Raw genomic sequence first — 17,702 nt, 5'->3', positions numbered from 1 at the left:
AGTCTTTCATGGGGGTTCAGTCAGTTGGTGGCTGGGGCTGGGACACTAGGGAGCTGGAGCAGTGGGACTGGCATCTTGTTCTCTTCACCTCGTCTCTCCTGTGGGCTAGCTTGGGCTTCCTTATAGTGTGGCGGGCTCAGAGCAGGCAGATGGCTTACACGGCAGCTCAGGCTCCAAGCGTGTGTCCCAGGAGAGCCGGCAGAAGCTGTGTTCCCTTTATGTGACCTATCCTTAAGGTCACAGAGTGTCACTTCTACCAGAGCTGTAGCCCACCTAGGTTTAGGGAGAGGAAACACAGGTTTTCCCCTCTCAGTGGAAGGAGTGTCAAAGTCATGGGGAAGCAGAGCAGGCATGGGAGATGGCATTGCAAGCCAACTTTGGGAAATACATTTTGTCTCGGGTGGGGAAATCGCATGAACAAATGAACTCCCTCATAGCGGGGAACGGAGAGTACCACCTAAGATTTGGTGGGCAAACTGAGAACTGGGAGAGAGGCAAGAGAGGAGGCAGCCAGTGACTGAGGAGATGTGGGCAGGGAGACAGGAGGAAAGCCAGGCGATGTTCTGGGCACGAAGCCAGGCTTGCTGTGGGTGCTCCAAGGCAGATGTGAACGAGTGAGGATGGGAAAGAGGTGGGGTTGGCCAGGACCATGGAACACGTGGCTTTTGTTTTTCAGTTGTTCTCTCCACTAGCTCAGCCTACCCTTTTTTCCTCTTAGATTTTTTTAAACAGCGTTTTATTAGGAGAAATTTAAAATTATCTTTTTCTTTTTTATATTGTCTCCTCATTTTGCTTTGTCATGGCATGTGTTTTTACTCATTTATTTTTGAATAGGTAATGCATTCACATGTGTTCAATTAAAAAGGATACCGAAGGAAGTACACAGTGCAAATTAAGTCTGCTTCTGACCTGATTCTTCCAGAGACCATCACTGTTACTGATTTAATGTGTATCTTTCAGAAAATATTCTCTACCATTTTTGCCTCTTTGATGCCGACTGTACACACTAGCAGGGCTGATATGCTCCTGCTTTGGTTTTAGCCTCGGTGGCATAGAGGCCCTTCCATAGCACGAACAGCCATCTCCAGACCCATCTACTCACCTTCATGAGAGGGCAGAGCCTGCAGACTCAGGGCTGAACTCAGCCCTGGATTCTGTTCCAGCTTTTTCTGAACCTGTAATTTTAAGTGCTGCTTCTAATTCAAGTCAGACTTTTTCTATGTTGGCTTTTCATTTTTGCTTTCTGTGGTTTCTCAGTGTCCTTTTACCCTTAAGATCATCATTGTGAATTTTTATTTTTTAGTTTTATTTTTTGGTTCTAAGGAGCAGAGAGTTTAGTAGACAAGAAGGAATGGAGAAGACAGGAGGAAGAAGCTGCCCCGTACAGAGACAGAGGGAAGGGAGCTCCAAAGCTGAAAGAGGAGGTCCCTATGATTGTGAAATTTTTTGTTCTCTCACTTATATGCACCTTTCCCTAGCATAGGGGAATATATAGTTAGGGAAATGCAGGGGCTTTCAATACTGGTATCACAGAATTACACAGTCTTGGAGCTGAAAGGGGATTTTAAGGATTGTTTAGATGTTTTCTTTTTAAAAAAAAATTTAAAATTTTGCTTATAGGGAATTCAGCCTTAGAGAAAAAATTAAAAGATTATATAAGGTCTCTTCTTCCACCCAACTAAAAAAACACCCCCACACCAAAACCAACTCTGTTGGACTTTCTGGGATGGGTGATGACCTACTGAGATCTGATTTCCCAGAGCAGGAGGTGGGAAGTGCTTGATCCAGCAATGGGTGGGAATGCTTGAACCCAGGAGATCCCAAATGACTGGAATGTGGGACAGTGGTCCCATGCCCAGGCTGGGACCAACTTCTTAGCTGACCTTCAAAGGGACAAATGGCAGCTGAACTCTGTGAAATGCCCAAATACAGCTCACAGAACCCAAAGGCTGTGTCTCTGCAGTGTGCAGCATTGATCTATTTTTGAAGCTATTTTTCTCTCTGTAAGTGTCCACAAAATTCATCACTTTCCAATGAGCCTGGCAGGATAGCTGCAGTGAAGAAACTCTCCACACAGGTCCCAGTGTCTCTTTGGAATTTTGCCTGAGCAAGTAAATCAAATGCTTGGTAAACACACTGATGTCACTGTCCCTAGGCATGGGGCTTTAGAACTTTGTCAAAACCCCTTTCTCTCTGTGGCACCGCTTGTTTCTCGCTGCAGCCTTTTGTTCTTCTGGAGTTGGCTGTGGTTCTCCCTCCACGCTCTAGGCCAGGCTCTGTGGGCTGGACAGGTATGGCGAGTTAATCCTGCCAGACGAGGTCAGCCTCTCTTTCTCCCCTCCAGAGCATGGATTTCCTTTAATGTCTTTCTTAAGTTTGAGGAGACAAAAATATATGCCTGAAAAAGGATTGCTGGGAAGAATTAAACACGAGTCCTTCAGCATGCACGTGTCCATTTGTTGCCTTCCAGGTTTGCTTTCTTCTCTGCCTGCGAGGCTCCTCATTCAGTATGCTGTGTTGTGTGGTTAGCTGTTCCGCAGTTATATTGAAGGTGGCTTCTCAGATGCTGCTTGAGTCCTGGGGAATGTCACCATCTGATGACAGTCTAGCTGAGAAATGCTAGCACGCCCACCCCTTCTTCCCCCCACAGATCCATATCTCATCTAGCTGTACACAAAAGGCAACTGAGATAACTCCTGTTATCAGCACTAGGTGGGGTGGGAGGTTTTGGGGGATGGTAAGCATTTTCTGGTTTCAGTTACCATGTAAGTATTTTAAATGTGCAGCTCTAGGAAACTGATAACCTCCACAACTATATCATCAGAGCCCTCATTAATGGAATCATTTTCTAAATTGAACATCTTGTTTGTCCTTCCTCTCATTTCTTAGTGAACTTGTCAGTCTTCCCTGGCCCTTCACTGGTTGAGTTGTGGAAGTTTGGAGTCTTTTGCTTTTCAGGAATAGGCTCTGCTCTCAGTGACCTTTTCTGTGTCTTGACCTTTGTGGCGAGTGGAGCTTATTTGGGATTTATAGGGTCTGCAGTTGATGGAGACGCTGAGGAGGATTGAATGCCAGGTATTTTAAAGTGGCCTTCAATTAACTGTTTTCTGGCATCTTTCTCAAATCGATCCATGGGTTATCATGGCCTGTGGAGGCACCTCCCATCTGAATGCTTGCCATCCATCAGCTGAGTAAGTGTTGACCTCTGCTCCCTATGTCCTCCTGTGGGCTGGCTGGGGAAGATCACTTCTTAGGGGCACATGGCAGGGTGGTCTAGGGACTTGGTTGGGCCCAGGGAATAGATTCTCTGTCCAGTGATGACCTCATCAACTTCTCCCCAGCCGTTGCCTAAGACCTGGAAATTGTGGACAGTTACCTGGACATGCCCACATTCTCTTGCCTGTTAACTGCATCTCTTTACTATCGCTCTGGCCGGACCACCCCTTTCACTCCCAGTGGAGGTCCAGTGATCTGATTTGTTTGGGGTCCTCAGCAGCTCTCACCTTGGATCACTGCAGGACCATGAAGGAATCTTCTGCCAGGGCCCCTTTCCCATCACTCCTGCCAGAACAGTCTTCCTAAGGCAGGGTTTGGAATATCTGTTTCCTTATTTACACCCCTAGTGGCTCTCCACTGCTCATAGTTCAAAGCCCATGCTCTTTAGTAGAGCACCCTATCCCTGCCCTGGCCTGGCCCCTGTCTGCCGCTTCCTCTTGGTCTTCCTCTACTTTCATGGACTCTACCACCCGTAGGGTGGTAGGACCCTATGCACCCACTCTGCATAGATTTGAGCTGCTGTCTGCTGAGGTCCTATGTCATGTCCTCCCCACCCCACCACGATCAAGCAGAAATACCTACTCATCCTAATTAAAACTGGGCATAAGCAACCTCTCTTGTGTGAAGCCTTTCCTGATGCCCATGGAACCCCTTGCTCTGTGTCCTCAGTGCATCTTTCACAGTGCCACGCTTTGCCCCCTCCGTTTACTTATCTATCTCTGCCTCCTAGACTGTGAAGATTGGGTCTTGTAGCTCATCAGCCCAGCACAGTGTCCAGCAAAGAGGAGGCACCGTATATATTTGTGAAATGAATGAGACAGAAGCTGAGTCAGAGATTGTGGGTTTGGATGCCAACTCTGTATCCCACTAACAATTTCTCTGAGCCTCAGTTTGCTCATCTCATCAGTAAAATGGGGAGAACATACACTTCCCTCACAGGGTGGCTGTGAGCTTAAAGTAAGAAGACACCTGTGGAAATGCTAGTTTGCTGCAGATTTGGCTAGTGCCTGGAATTGAGCAGGTACTCAGTCCTTATTTCCTGTTTCAGGTGATAACCAGAGAGAAAGCCTCTACTTCAGGAGACTACATCTCATTGTGCCTTTTGTCTTCTTCCAAAGAGGCCTCTCAGATGTTGCCCCTAATTAGGAGGGTGTGCCTGGAGAGTCCCTTAACAGCATCTGGGCAGGGCTTGCCACCAGGGGGCAGAGGCTTTTGAACCATCACTGCTTTGTCAGAGCCTGCAGTGAAATGTGCAAAGCCCAAATCTTGTTCCAAATCCCATTCCCTCCAGGACCCTTGCCCTCAGTGGGGATTTAGAAACAGCCCCATGCTGTATGTCACGTCCTTGGCTCTGTGTAAGTCAGTGACAGCCTGCATGTCAATGCCTAAACTTCTGCTTTCTCCAGATTCCTCAAACCATCTGTCATTCAGGTGCCTTCCTTGTACCCTGAAAGGATGATTTTCATCAGGGCTCACAGTATCTGTTAATGCCTCATGAAGGCATCCAATTGGAAGAAGCAAGAGAAGAGATGCGTTAGAGGGCTCGGAAGGGATCAACTTGGAATGGAAAGTTTAATAACTCAGAAAATAGGAGTTTTTAGGAAAGCGGCTAAACAGCTTTAAGAAAAAGTAAATGAGGTCAAACCTGTTCAACCAGGCCCTTGTACAGTGAGTAGCTCAAATAGAGGGCAACTGATTAACCATTTGACACTTCACACACCTGCAAAGTTGACCTGACCAGGTTGGCTCCAGCCAATTTTGCAATCATTTTCTGTCTCCACCCATTCCCTATTTCACATCAGCCCCCCTCCCCCACTTCAGGCCCCTTGGCCACCCCCCTTCTCTCCACTTACGCAACCTGAATTCATCTGTACCAAAATATTCACCCCCCACCTCTGACTTCTTTTTTTCGGGTTTTATGAGGCAGGTGGTCTGAGAAATTGCTTATGACTGTTGGTCCTAATTCTGAAGCTAATTCATTCAGACTATAGAATACTTAGAAAACACAAAGTGCAAGGAAAAAACAATCTCTTATTACCCGACCTCCCTTTAGCGTTTTTTAAATATACTAGCCCAGTCCTTTTTCCACACATATATAGAGGTGTGTGGGTGTGTGTGGGTGTTTATCTTTACAAAAATACTTTCAAATCCTTTTATAGCTTTTCTCCCTCCCCTTTTACTTAGTAGTGTGCTTTCAGCATTTTTAGGTGTTCATAAATATTGTTCTCTGCAGTTTTTAAATGGTTGCATACTATTTCACCACATAGGGAGAGTGCTGTAATTGACTGATGAATTCTTTGTTTGGGGACCTTTTCCTGCTTTTGTGACCCACCCACCTATGGTATAGTGCTCATTCTTGTACCTTCTTTGGAAGCCCCTGAACTCTCCAGCGTGGTCTTATGCATCTGTGAGGGCCCTGTTTCCCAGTTCTCTTCTCTGGGCTGCTGAAGAATTAGTCTCTACCTCCACGGGTCTGTTTTTTGCATCTGTGAGGCTGGCTTATCTATGCCTCCCCAGCAAGAATGACCAGGGCCCACTGCCTACTGCCTGGTCATAGTTATGCTCAAGAGCATGGTCCTTGAATTGAATAGGGAAAATGTCCAATCCAGGGCTAACACCGATGAGAGCCGAGCACAGGAGCCTGAGCCACCAGCAATGAAAGTCAAAGCTGAGGGAGGAGTGACCATCCATTGTTATCATAGGTAGCAGGTGCTTGGGAAAACCCCCAGAAGCAGTATCAGTGCTCTCACTATGAATTTGTAGTTGTGTGTAGATGTTCATGCTTTATGAGTGTGCTAGACATATTTCAGGGTACCTGCCACCCACACTCTTGATGGAGAACAGTCTGGGGGCCCTTCACAGTCCCTGTTGCCCAAAGTGGTTATATGCTGGGTAATGGAATACAGATGCCTATCTGGTCAAGTCCACCTGGATCTGAGTGTGTTGAGGAAATGCATATTGTCAATGACCCCAAAACCTACAACTTTGGGGGTCTGGTTAAAAAAAAAAGTCTCCCACCCACTCAGATTGCTTTCTGGGGAATTTGCACTGTGAACCACAATGGCGAGTGCAGCAGCAACAGGCATGTGTAAGCTGAATATTTGGAGCACAGAAACCATGGCCAAGTAAAGGAACTTTGTCCCTGAAGAGTGGCGAGGCTGTCCTGAGGAGGGTGGCCTAAGTCACAAAGGTTTTCCAGTTCTGGTTCTTGCAAGGCATAGCTATGCTGTGATCCTCACTCGTGGGCTGCCCTGAAATCCCACGGTGTCGTTTTATATCCTTTCTCCATCCTCCCCACTTCTCCCCACACACTGGAGCTAGTTTTTGGGGTTCTGCTTCTTGCGGTTATCCAGCTAACATCCAAGAGGATGGCACATTGGCTAGTGCTTCCAGTGCTGAGAGGGTCACAGCAGTGCCTTGGGCAGAGTCAGGAGAAGAGGAACATTCCTGTTTTGTATCGGACTGTTTCCAGGATGAAGAGCTGGAGTTGCTGCTCTGCAGTAGGACACGGCTCTGAGGTTCCTTCTGGAGACCCTGATTCACAGCCTGCGCTTTCCTACCTAGGCAGCCCCATTTTCTAGTTTTGTATCTCCATGGCCTGGTGTTGGGAGACAGAAGGTGGGGACACTGTGTTGAAGGACACAGCAGACTGATTTATCATGGACTTCCGGAAGCCAGGGCCACCCCTTTGTATCCAGGTCTAGTTCTGATGCCACTTGAAAAAGCCCCTCCAAGTGCTTTTGCTACTGGTGCCCGGTATCCCTCTGCTGCCTGGTAGCTGACATCCTGACGCTGCCTTCAGATGCGCTCCTGGCGTGTTGTCAGCAAGGCCCTGGGCTTAGCAGTCCTCTTCCTGAAGCCGTGAGAGCACTGAGGGGTGCACAGCTGGGGCCCTGCCAGCTCCAGGAGGAGGTGCAGGCAGTGCTGAGTGTGGCAGGAGCTGTGGAAGAGTTATTCCAGTCCTCTGGGAGAGGGTGGGGGTGGCGGCCAGTAGAGGGACTGTTTGAAATCCAGCCGACGCCTTTCTCCCAGACTGAAAATCTGGGGACCAGACTGAGAGTCTGAAGAAACTGGGGTATCTTGGGTCCAGAAATGAAGCTAATATAATAGCAACAGTAATTGCTGTGAAATGTGTGCTGTGAGAAGGAATGAGGCACTTGCTGGTTCGAGTGATGGTCTTTTTACTGGAACTCACTCTAAGCTGCGGTTCACTGAGCCTCTGGATGTCTCAGAGGGAGTGTTGCCACAAAGCTGCCCGCTTTAAAAAAAAAAAAAAAAAAAAAAAAGCCCAACCCTCAGCCTATTTCCGTTATCTCCAAAACCGGACGGAAAGAAAGAGCAGTCAGAGTAATTATAGGGAGAACATTTACAGGCAAGTAATCTGATCTTGCCTTTTAATTTTTTTCCCCTCTAGAAAATAGAAGGCAAATACTAGCACTTATATTTACTTATAAGCATTTCGATTAGATGCTGCCTTGAATCTAGGTGGGGCTGAGAAAAGTGTCTATTCCTGTGGCTGTGGGCATGGCTGGCCTCGGGCAGGCTGCAGGGCTCCCTCGCTGCCTTTCTGTTTGGATAATGCTTGTGTGCTGTCCTTCCGTGAGAGTGAGGGGGAATACAGGTGAGAGGGTGGCAGGACTCAGGCGCTATCCCTACCTTTTCTGGGAAGAGTGGAGGGTGGAGGCAAGAAATGAGCGATAGGAGAGGAGGAGCAGAATAGAAGGTCAGGAAGTGGGGTCTTTTGGGCTTTCCTGATTCCAAGCATGGCATGGGGTGAAAGAGCCATGGACATCCTGGAAGTGACAAGGTCTTCCCTAGGGTTTCAGTGGTCATGGATAAGAGAAGCTGGGGATTGTACAAATTCAGGTGGGGAGAGGATAAGCGGTAGAAGGCATGGGAAAAGGAAAGGGCTTGTTGGTTATAGAAAAAATATATATAAATAACCTAAATATTCAATAATATTGGAATAAATAAGATGTAGTATATTCCTATGATGGAATACTGTGCAGCTATATAAAGAGGAAAAATGGGAACTATATTTGATCTCAAAAATGTTGAGGAGGAAAACTGAGGAATATAACTCAATGTAAGGGATGATAATGTTTATGTAAAAAATGCTGTGTATTTTCCAGTACTTACATATATCTGGATATAAAAGCATTTTTTTTTTTTTTAAGTCTGGAGAGATCTATCCTTCAATCATAGTAGTGCCAGTCTCTGGAAAAATGAGGGGAAGCGGGGTTAGTGGTGGTAGTCAGAAGAGATAAAAGACTTAAAATACTGTAATTTTTAAAAATTAAGTAAATATTGTAATCTAAATAAATAGTAGCATGTTTAAAATATTTTTGAGTTACGGTTTAGCAGTCCTCTAAGGAAGCAGCTTCAACATTTAGTAATGAGGGAATTAGGCAGCAGCTTAGAAGCAGCCATCCATCCCTGGGGCTCAGTAGCTAAATGTCTCAACCTAGGACAATCAGGCAGTCTGGTGACACAGCAGCGCAGACGTCAGAGAGATCACAGTCAGGTTGGGATGAAATGAATTACTGGGTTTGCAGTCCTTTTGGCTGGTTCTGTAGCTGGCAGTTACATCTTCTTAGAAGTGGTATTAATAATTTAACATTCATTAATCATCATCTTTAGACCAGCTCTATTTTAGGTACCACTGGGGATTCAGATAAGAGAAAGAATGAAAGAGTCAATGAATGATATTTTTGTCCTTGGATTTAAAACCAGGCCAGGCCCTCATCTCATCACATTTGACTGTGAATTTGGTCTGTCTGCTTCCAGTCCTGCCCTCTGCTCTGTCCTCCACCTGCCACCAGAGTGATGACTCGAAAGTGTAAATCTGATCCGCCTTCTTACTTACCTCTGTTAGTCTCTTTCTCAACTTCCCCTGTCCCAGAGGAGGTGTTTGACTTTATTAATGTGCCTTTCGGTGCCCTTTTCCGCCTGGCACTGAGGTGCCCTCCAGTCATATGACAAAACGACCTCGGCAAACTTCTTTTGCTAATCCTGGAACGCACTGCAGTGTTTTCATGTGGCATATATTTCCCTTGCACTTTGGGACCCAGTTCAGATGTCACTACTTTTGTGAAAGCTTTTTGAATACTTTCACTTTCTGAGAGGGCTTAACCTTGCACTTTGCACCTCACTGCTATCGTATACCATTAAAATGATTAGTTATGTGTATTTATTTTAGGATCGTCAGCTTAGGACAGCTTGTCAACTATGTCTTATTAATCTCTCACAATTTCTGTCCTAGTATCCATTGTATATAATAGATACTGAAAAAAATGTTGATTGAAGCCATAGCATATGTCCTAGTTACCTTTCTATGTAACAAATGTTTCCAAACCTCAGTGGCTTAAAACAACCATTTTATTATGCTTACAGAATCTGTGGGTTGAGAATTTTGGGGGGTAGAGGCACATCAGGCATGGCTGTAAGTTCCAAGGCTTGGGGGCAGCTCACAGTAGAGGCTTGTTCAGTCACATGGTTGCAGGTGGAGCTGGCTGGAGCCAGCTCTGGACTGGAGCATCTGCCCAGGGCCTCTCCATGTGCCTTGGGCCCCCTCACAGCATGGCCTCAGGACCGTTGGCTTTCTTACGTGGTGGTTCAGGGCTCCCTGAGTGAAATAGAAGCTGCATCACTTTTCATGACCTAGGATCAGAAGTCACAGTGACTTCCTGCCCAGATCCAAAGAGAAGGGAATTATTCTAAGCTCCACCTCTTGATGGGAGTGTGTGGCATGGTCACATTGCAAAAGAGCATGTGGGAAGGAGATATTGTTACTGTTGTATCTGGAGAATACAACCTGCCAACGTGTGTGGGAGAAATTAGTTCCACAGCTAGAGTTAATATCACTACTATTGCTACTACTGCAACTGGTGGCTGAACATTTATTGAGCACTTATTATGTGCCAGGAATTAAGTTTTAAATGTAGCAACTCATTTAATCCTTCCATAACACTGTGAAGATTATACCACTTTACAGATGAGGAAACTGAGGTGCAGAGAGGTTAAGTAACCAGCCCAGGGTCTCACAGCCACTGCCCACGCTGTGGGAAGTCAGTGAAGGGGAAGACTTAGGAATTCACACTGATCTTTAGGTTTGCTGCTAGATTGTGGCAGTGCATTTATTACGTGGGAGTTGATGGCTGTTTTAAGAGCCCTTTTTTTTGAGACAGGATCTCGCTCTGTTACCCAGGCCGGAGTACAGTGGCACAATCATTGTTCATGTTAGCCTCAACCTCCCGGGCTTCAGGGATCAAAGGACCTTTTTTTTTTTCTTTTTTTTTTTTTTGAGATAAGAGTCTCGCTCTGTTGTCCAGGCTACTGTACAATGGCATGATCTCAGCTTACTGCGACCTCCGCCTGCTGGGTTCAAGCGATTCTTCTGCCTCAGCCTCCAGAGTAGCTGGGACTAGAGGTATGCACCACCTTGCTGGGCTAAATTTTTGTATTTTTAGTTTTTAGATTTTATATTTTTAGTTTGTATTTTTAGTAGGGACAGAGGTTCACCATATTGGCCAGGCTGGTCTCAAACTCCTGACCTCAGGTGATCCACCTGCCTTGCCCTCCCAAAGTGCTGGGATTACAGGCATGAGCCACTGTGCCTGGCCTCAAGGGACATTTTTGATGAAAGTATGGATTCAGATAAGGTCCTTGCACCTTTGGTGTTAGGAAACTGAACCTCGAGCTGTCCTGGTTTGATGGCTTCACTTCTGCCATCTGGACCTTGGTTAGACTGTCCCTTGATGGCAGTGACATTGACCTAGTGGGCTGGAATGCAGTGGTGTGATCTCAGCTTGCTGCAACCTCCATCTCCCAGGTTCAAGGATTCTCCTGCCTCAGCCTCCTGAGTAGCTGGGATTACAGGCATGTGCCATCACACCTGGCTAATTTTTGTATTTTTAGTAGAGCTGGGGATTCACCATGTTGGCCAGGCTGGTCTTGAACTCCTGACCTTAAGTGATCCATCTGCCTTGGCCTCTCAGAGTGCTGGGATTACAGGCGTGAGCCACCGTGACACACCAGTGCAGGTGTCTTTAGTCAGCTTCATTTACTCCCTAACTCCTTGCCTCAGGTTCTGCATCTGCAAAGTGAGGTCACTAGGAGTATTTACCTCAGAGGGCTGTTGTGAAGGTTAAAGCTGGTTATACAAGCAGAGTACTTGGAACAGTTACCTGGCTGAGGCTCAATAAGTGCTGGCTGTCCTTATTGGAAAGGTTCAAGTCTTGTGGTTTTCCTGTCACCTGATCTGGAAAGATGTCAAACATAGGATCTTTTAGCCCATGCCACTTCCTGTCCTTCCTTGGCAGAAGGCTGACAGGTGAGAATCCCCAGAAGTTGTCACCGATGTGGCTGTGGAAGTGGCTTTCCCGATTGCTGTCTCTCTGGAGCCTTTAAGTTCCATGAAGCACTAAGTTGACCTGGACTCCACCTATTCAGCATGCTGTGGCAGCTCAGTTCAGCTCCTGTTTTTTAACTTGGGACTGCACAGATTCCCCATCACTTCTTTTAGGACCAGGTGGGCAAGAAGATCCAGTCAGTGCTTTATTACTTCTCACTGATATTCACAGAGCACATTCAGTGTGAGCCATGGAGTAAGAAAACTCTTAGTCACATTCTGTGTCACGAGAAGGTTACTTAACCTTGAAGACCATTTCCTTGTTTGGTATATGTGGCTATAATGAAATCGACCCCATTCAGCTATTGTGAGGATTAAATGAGATGATGTATGCAGAGCAACTAGGACAGTGCCTGGGGAAGTGCTACTCATCACGATCATTTATCTTCAGTTTAGAAACAATGTATACTTGCTTATTTAAAAAAGGAGATAATAGAGGAAAGGTATTGAGAAAAATAGGAGAGGAGAAAAATCACTCATATTCTCACCATTCAGTGATTCAGACCAGTGTCATCAATGTTTTGTTTGGTTGTTTTTGTAGGTGTAGGATTTTTTTTTTTTTTAATCAGTAGTTTTACTGCATATGCAGTTTTGCACTTTTAACTCAAACTTAATGTTCTTTTTAATGCTTTTGTACAAAGGTTGATCCTGTTTTTAGATTGATATCTCACATTGGTAGAAATGAGATGAAATTTTAAAATATTCATTTGGTGGCTTTCACAGTATGATTTGATCTCTAGGGTCTCCTGTGGGATTGCTACATGGTGCATTGTATTTTTTTCATCTTATAGATGAAGAAAGATACTAGTGTGGCTGAGTCACATGCAGAATTTGGAGGAGCAGGGTGCTGAACGAGTTTGATGATTGTAGGGGCCACAACTGGAAGAGTGGATGTAAAATGGTGAGGTCGATCCCTTTGACACTTTCACATGCTCAGTCATACATCTTGAACATATAAGTTGGATCCTGTGCCTAGAGATAGGTTTGTGAGCCAAGTCATATTCCAAAAATTGCATGAGAAGCTGGCTTTCCCAGGCACAGTGACCCCTCCCTGCTCACTAACTCCTGAATCATACCTCCTGCTCCTAGCCAGGTTTGTCTAGGACTTGAGCACAAAGAAAAAGTGAGAGCATCTTTGAACAAGAAATACCTTGAAAAACTAGTTAAGTGGTATCAGTATTTGTGGGATGGGTGATTTCAAAACTCAATCTAAAAGGACAGGACCTTGCTCATTGATACGTTATTGTCTGATGCAATGTTTCTTAATCTTTTTGGGTCTTGAATTCCTTTGAGAATCTTTTGAAATTTATGGACTCTTTTCTCAGAAGAACACACTCATGTGTATGTAACACAATTTTGCATTCAATCTTAGGTACTGCAGGTGTCTACATTAGTTATATATTGGTGTAAAAAAAAAAAAAGCCCCAAACTTAAGGCTTAAAGGAACAATAGATGTTTATTATCTCACAGTTTCTGTGGTTCAGAAAGTCAATAATATCTTAAGTGGGTACTTCTGACTTGGAGTCTCCCAGGAGGTTGCAGTCAAGATGTTGTGGGGAGGAAAGGGGCAAGTTCAGTGGCTCGTGCCTGTAATCCCTGCACTCTGGGAAGCAAAGCCAGGAGGATTACTTGAGCCCAGGAGTTTGAGACCAGCCTGGGAAACATAGTGAGACCCTATGTATTAGTCAGTTCTCACATTGCTATAAAGAAATACATGAGACTGGAGAATTTATAAAGAAAAGAGGTTTAATTGTCTCACAGTTCCACAGGCTGTTCAGGAAGCATAATGCTGGCATCTGCTTGGCTTCTGGGGAGACTGCAGGAAACTTTCAATCATGGTGGAAGGCGAAGGGGAAGCAGGCATGCCTTACATGGCCAAAGCAGGAGCAAGAGAGAGAGAGGGGGAGGTGCCACACACTTTTAAACAATTGGATCCTGTGAGAACTCTCACGAGAACAGCACCAAAGGGGTGGTGCTAAATCATTCATGAAAGATCCACTCCTGTGATCCAGTCACCTCCCACCAGGCCCCACCTCTAACATTGGGGATTATAATTGAACATGAGATTTGGGTGAGTACACAGACCCCAACCATATCCCATCTCTATAAGAAATAAAAAAGTTAGCCAGGCATGGTGGTGTGTGCTGGTGGTCCCAGATACTCAGGAGGCTGATGTGGAAGGATCACTTGAGCCTCGGAGGTCAAGGCTGCAGTGAGCTCTGATTGCACCGCTGCACTCCAGCCTGGGTGACAGAGTGAGACCCTGTCTCAACAACAACAGAAAGATGCCTGGGGTTGACATTATCTGAAGGCTTGACTGAGTTGACTGAGGCTGGAGAGTCTACTTCCAAGGTGGAATCTACTTCCAGTCACATGCTAGCAAGTTAGTGCTGGCTGTTGGCGGGAGGCCTCATGTGGTCCTCCCCATACGGCTGCTTTGATGTCCTCATAACATCGTGCTTGTCTTTTTATGACTTAGCCCTGGAAGTCACCTTCCATCATTTGTGCATTTCCTACGGGTCACATAGGTCAGTCCTATTTAGTGCACAGGGCAAGGTCTGAGAGGGGAGTAGTGCTGACTGCCCACGCCCTCTCCTGGTGCGTGCTGCTCCCAGCACCCAGAAGCTCTCCTAACTGCATTATTTAGGGTTTTCATATGGGGTTTCATTACATGGGTATGACTGATCAAATCACTGACCAGTGCTGATTGGATCAATCTGCAGTCCCCCTCTTGTCCTTGGAAGTCTAAGGGTGGGGCTGAAAACTCCAACTCTAAACGTGACCATCTGCTTCTTTGAAACTGCCTCCCTGCTCACCTTCAGTCACTTCATTAGCATAAACTCTGGGATGGCCAAAAGGGGCTTCTTATAAATAACAAAAGGTATTCCCGTTGCTTAGGAAGTTCCAATGGGTTTAGGAGCTCTGTGCCAGGAACTGGGGACAAAGACCAAATATATATATATACACACACATATGTGTGTATATCTGTATATAAAAGATACTACAGTAGTGAATACAGAAGAAATTTCATATAGCAAATATGCATTTTTATTTTTGGCTAAAATTTTTTTCTAGTTATTAAACTGGTACATACTCGTTGCAGAGGACTGGGGGAGGGAGTAAAATATTAAGAAAAAAATAAAAATCACTTGCCATCCTGTCACCTAGTATTTTCTTTCTAGTTCTTTTCATGCAGTTATATATAACATTTTGATCTTTCTTTTTATATTACAGAAGTCATGTTTGCTTATTGCAGAGTAATCCAAAGAGTACAGAATGTCTAAAGTTTAAAAAGTTAATAATAAAAAAAAAATGATCCTTGCCTGGGAGGAACCTTCTGTTGTAGGTTGAGAGGGGAGATAGAGGGGCTGTGGGTCAGAGGATGCCCTGATCAGGGTTGGGGGCCTGTGTCTCTTTGGAGGCAGCAGAGGTCTGCACAGCAGGGTATTACCATTAGAAGGAAATGGGGAGGGGGGCGGGTATGTGGAAAGGGAATTAAACTGCCAAGAAGAAAACATTTATTTTTATTGTTATGTTGAGAAGCATTATTTTCAGGGGTCAGAAGCCCTTTGTGGGGCAGAGGGAAATTAAGGACATATTTAATAAACAGGTGCAGCTGAATGTGTGTGGTTGAAGTGCAGTCCAGTAGTTAGTTATTTGTCCAGGTTGTTTATAACCTGCTTCCGGCCTAGGCAAGTTGATTTGACCCTGCTGTCCTGGCTCATTCAGGCCACTTAACACTGTTTATCTTTGGGTGGGGAGGACATTCATGATCCGCTGGCCAAGTGCCTTTGTAAAGTCTGTAAATAGGATGCATTCTGGTTAAACTCATTATTGCATCACAAGAGCCAGTATCTGATGGGTCTCAGCTGTTTTCTTTTGCACTGGGGAAGACTAGAGGAGAATGAAACTTTCTTGAACCAGGGATTGGGTCTCTACCAAAGAGAGAAGCTTAAAGCTAGTGAGAGCCTTAAGATATTTCATTTGAGCACTTCGCTGGCACCATGTAGGTAGAGACACTTTAAAGTAACAGTGCTTTGCTACACCTGATTTTAATCATCTGTGGAGCTTTAAAAATAATCCTAATTAGTCCTAAGACCAGTTATGTCAGGTGGGGGTCCAGGCACTGTTATTTTTTAAAAGCTCCCCAGGTGATTCCAATGTAGGTCCAGGATTGAGAAGCAGTCCTTGAAGATGCTGGTGTACCCTGACCTGCCTCCAGCCTTCTTTGCAGGAGATGGATGGGGGTTGGTTGTAGTTGCTCTGTCACAGAACACTGCAATTCACAGGATACCTAATGTTATGAATGTAGTTAAATTGTTTGCAAAATGTTCTGTGTTTCAGGAATACTGCAAATATTTGATTCAAATGTCACCATATATGTGTGTGTGTGTATATACAGTCATGGGTCACTTAATGATGGGGATATGTTTTGAGAAATGCATCATTAGGCAATTTCATCCTTGTGTGAACATCACAGGGTGTATTTTAACAAACCTAGATGGGATATATATTTTCATTTATACATTTTCATATGGAAAATCAAATGTCCCAGCACTGTTACTGAATATCAGTCATTTCCCCTACTTGATCTGCCATGCCAATATTAAGTGCCATATACTAGATCTCTATATATGCTCCGTTATAATCTTACAGGATAACTGTTGTACATGTGTTTCCTCATTGAAATGTTACTCAGTGCATGACTACATATAGCAAAAATGTTATACAGCATATTTTAACATACTGATATTACTAAAGAGTTGTCCTCATGGTGACTTTAAATATCATAATTAATGCCATCAACCAGAATATATCAAATAAATTCACATACCACTTGTTCTGTTTCCTTCCCCTGCCAATTTTTTATTTTTCCTGATTCTGCTGAAGCCAGGATGGGTTCTGTGTAAGATTTTGTTTGTGAGGAAAGGTTCTGCGTGAATTAAAGTTTTGCAAGCCATGGGCGTTTCATTGTATGGGCCGTTTTGAGGTCTGTCATCTTGCAGATTAGATCAGCTTACACCGAGGCACAGTACCCTGCTGAGCTGGGCTGAGAGCTTCACTCCACTAGTATTCGAGCTGTCCCGGCTGTTCACCAGCTGGATCCACTTCAGATAGGCATAGCCGGGGCAGCCGCCATTCCCATTTGTGGGGGAAAAGGGAAGCTATCACAAGAATGGGCTGCAGCTGTGGGAGGACATGGGCGGCCCAGTGATGGTGTCATTGTCAAGAGGCCTTTGAAATGTCCTTAAGCAGTCATTGGCCAAATCCTGTCCTCTATGGATCCAGAGCCACAGAATGTTCCAGCCAAAAGATATCTTAGCCAGCAGCTCTTTATTGAGGACTGATTGTGGGCTAGGCTGTGTGCTAGGGGCTTTACAGATGTTATTAGATCTTCTCAATAACCCTATGAGGCACACATTATTATCCCCATCTTACAGATGAGAAAACTGAGGCTTAGAGAGGTTAAGTAGCTTATCCAAGATCACAGTTAATAAATGACAAAGCCAGCATCGGAACCCATGCTAGTCCTCTCCAAAGCCTTCTTCTTAGAAATCATTTGATAGACGAGGAGATCAAGGTCTGGAGAAGAAAAGCAACTTGTTTGAGATGACACAACCAGCTGTAATTGGTGGCAAAGCTGTGCCTAGAACTCACCTGCGCTTTTCACAACCTGCAGTGCGTGACCACTGCCAAAAGGGAGAGGCAGGGGTGTGCCCCCTCCCACCTTCTGAGTGACCCAGGCACAATCAGTGTTGAGTTGGCATGAAATGAGAAATTAAACTCACCATGCCACTTTAAGAAGAACATGGAGAAGGCAGGCAGAGTGACCTTGGAGAACGCTATCTCAGCCAGAAGGCAGGAGGTCAGCGGGGGAATCTGAGTGGGAAACTCAAGGGTAGCCTGACTGTCCTTGTCATAGGTTTAGCTGGGCACTGTCCCCTTTGTCAATTTGTGGGAGTCTGGGCATCAGGGATCTGCTTCAGCCCTTCACATTAGTATTTGGGCGTGCTCA

At 45.2% G+C, this 17,702-nt stretch overlaps 1 protein-coding gene across 2 annotated transcripts in view; it reads left to right on the top strand.

Annotated features, from left to right (window-relative positions):
• IGSF3 (immunoglobulin superfamily member 3) overlaps positions 1-17,702 on the top strand; it is a 93,470-nt gene that overhangs the window by 32,928 nt on the left and 42,840 nt on the right. The gene's annotated exons all lie outside the window — the stretch shown is intronic.

This window comes from Theropithecus gelada, chromosome 1 (assembly GCF_003255815.1).
Source record: "Theropithecus gelada isolate Dixy chromosome 1, Tgel_1.0, whole genome shotgun sequence".
NCBI classification, from domain to species: Eukaryota; Metazoa; Chordata; class Mammalia; order Primates; family Cercopithecidae; genus Theropithecus; species Theropithecus gelada.
The sequence above is the reverse complement of the archived record's forward strand: the minus strand, read 5'-3'. Positions and strand labels throughout refer to the sequence as shown.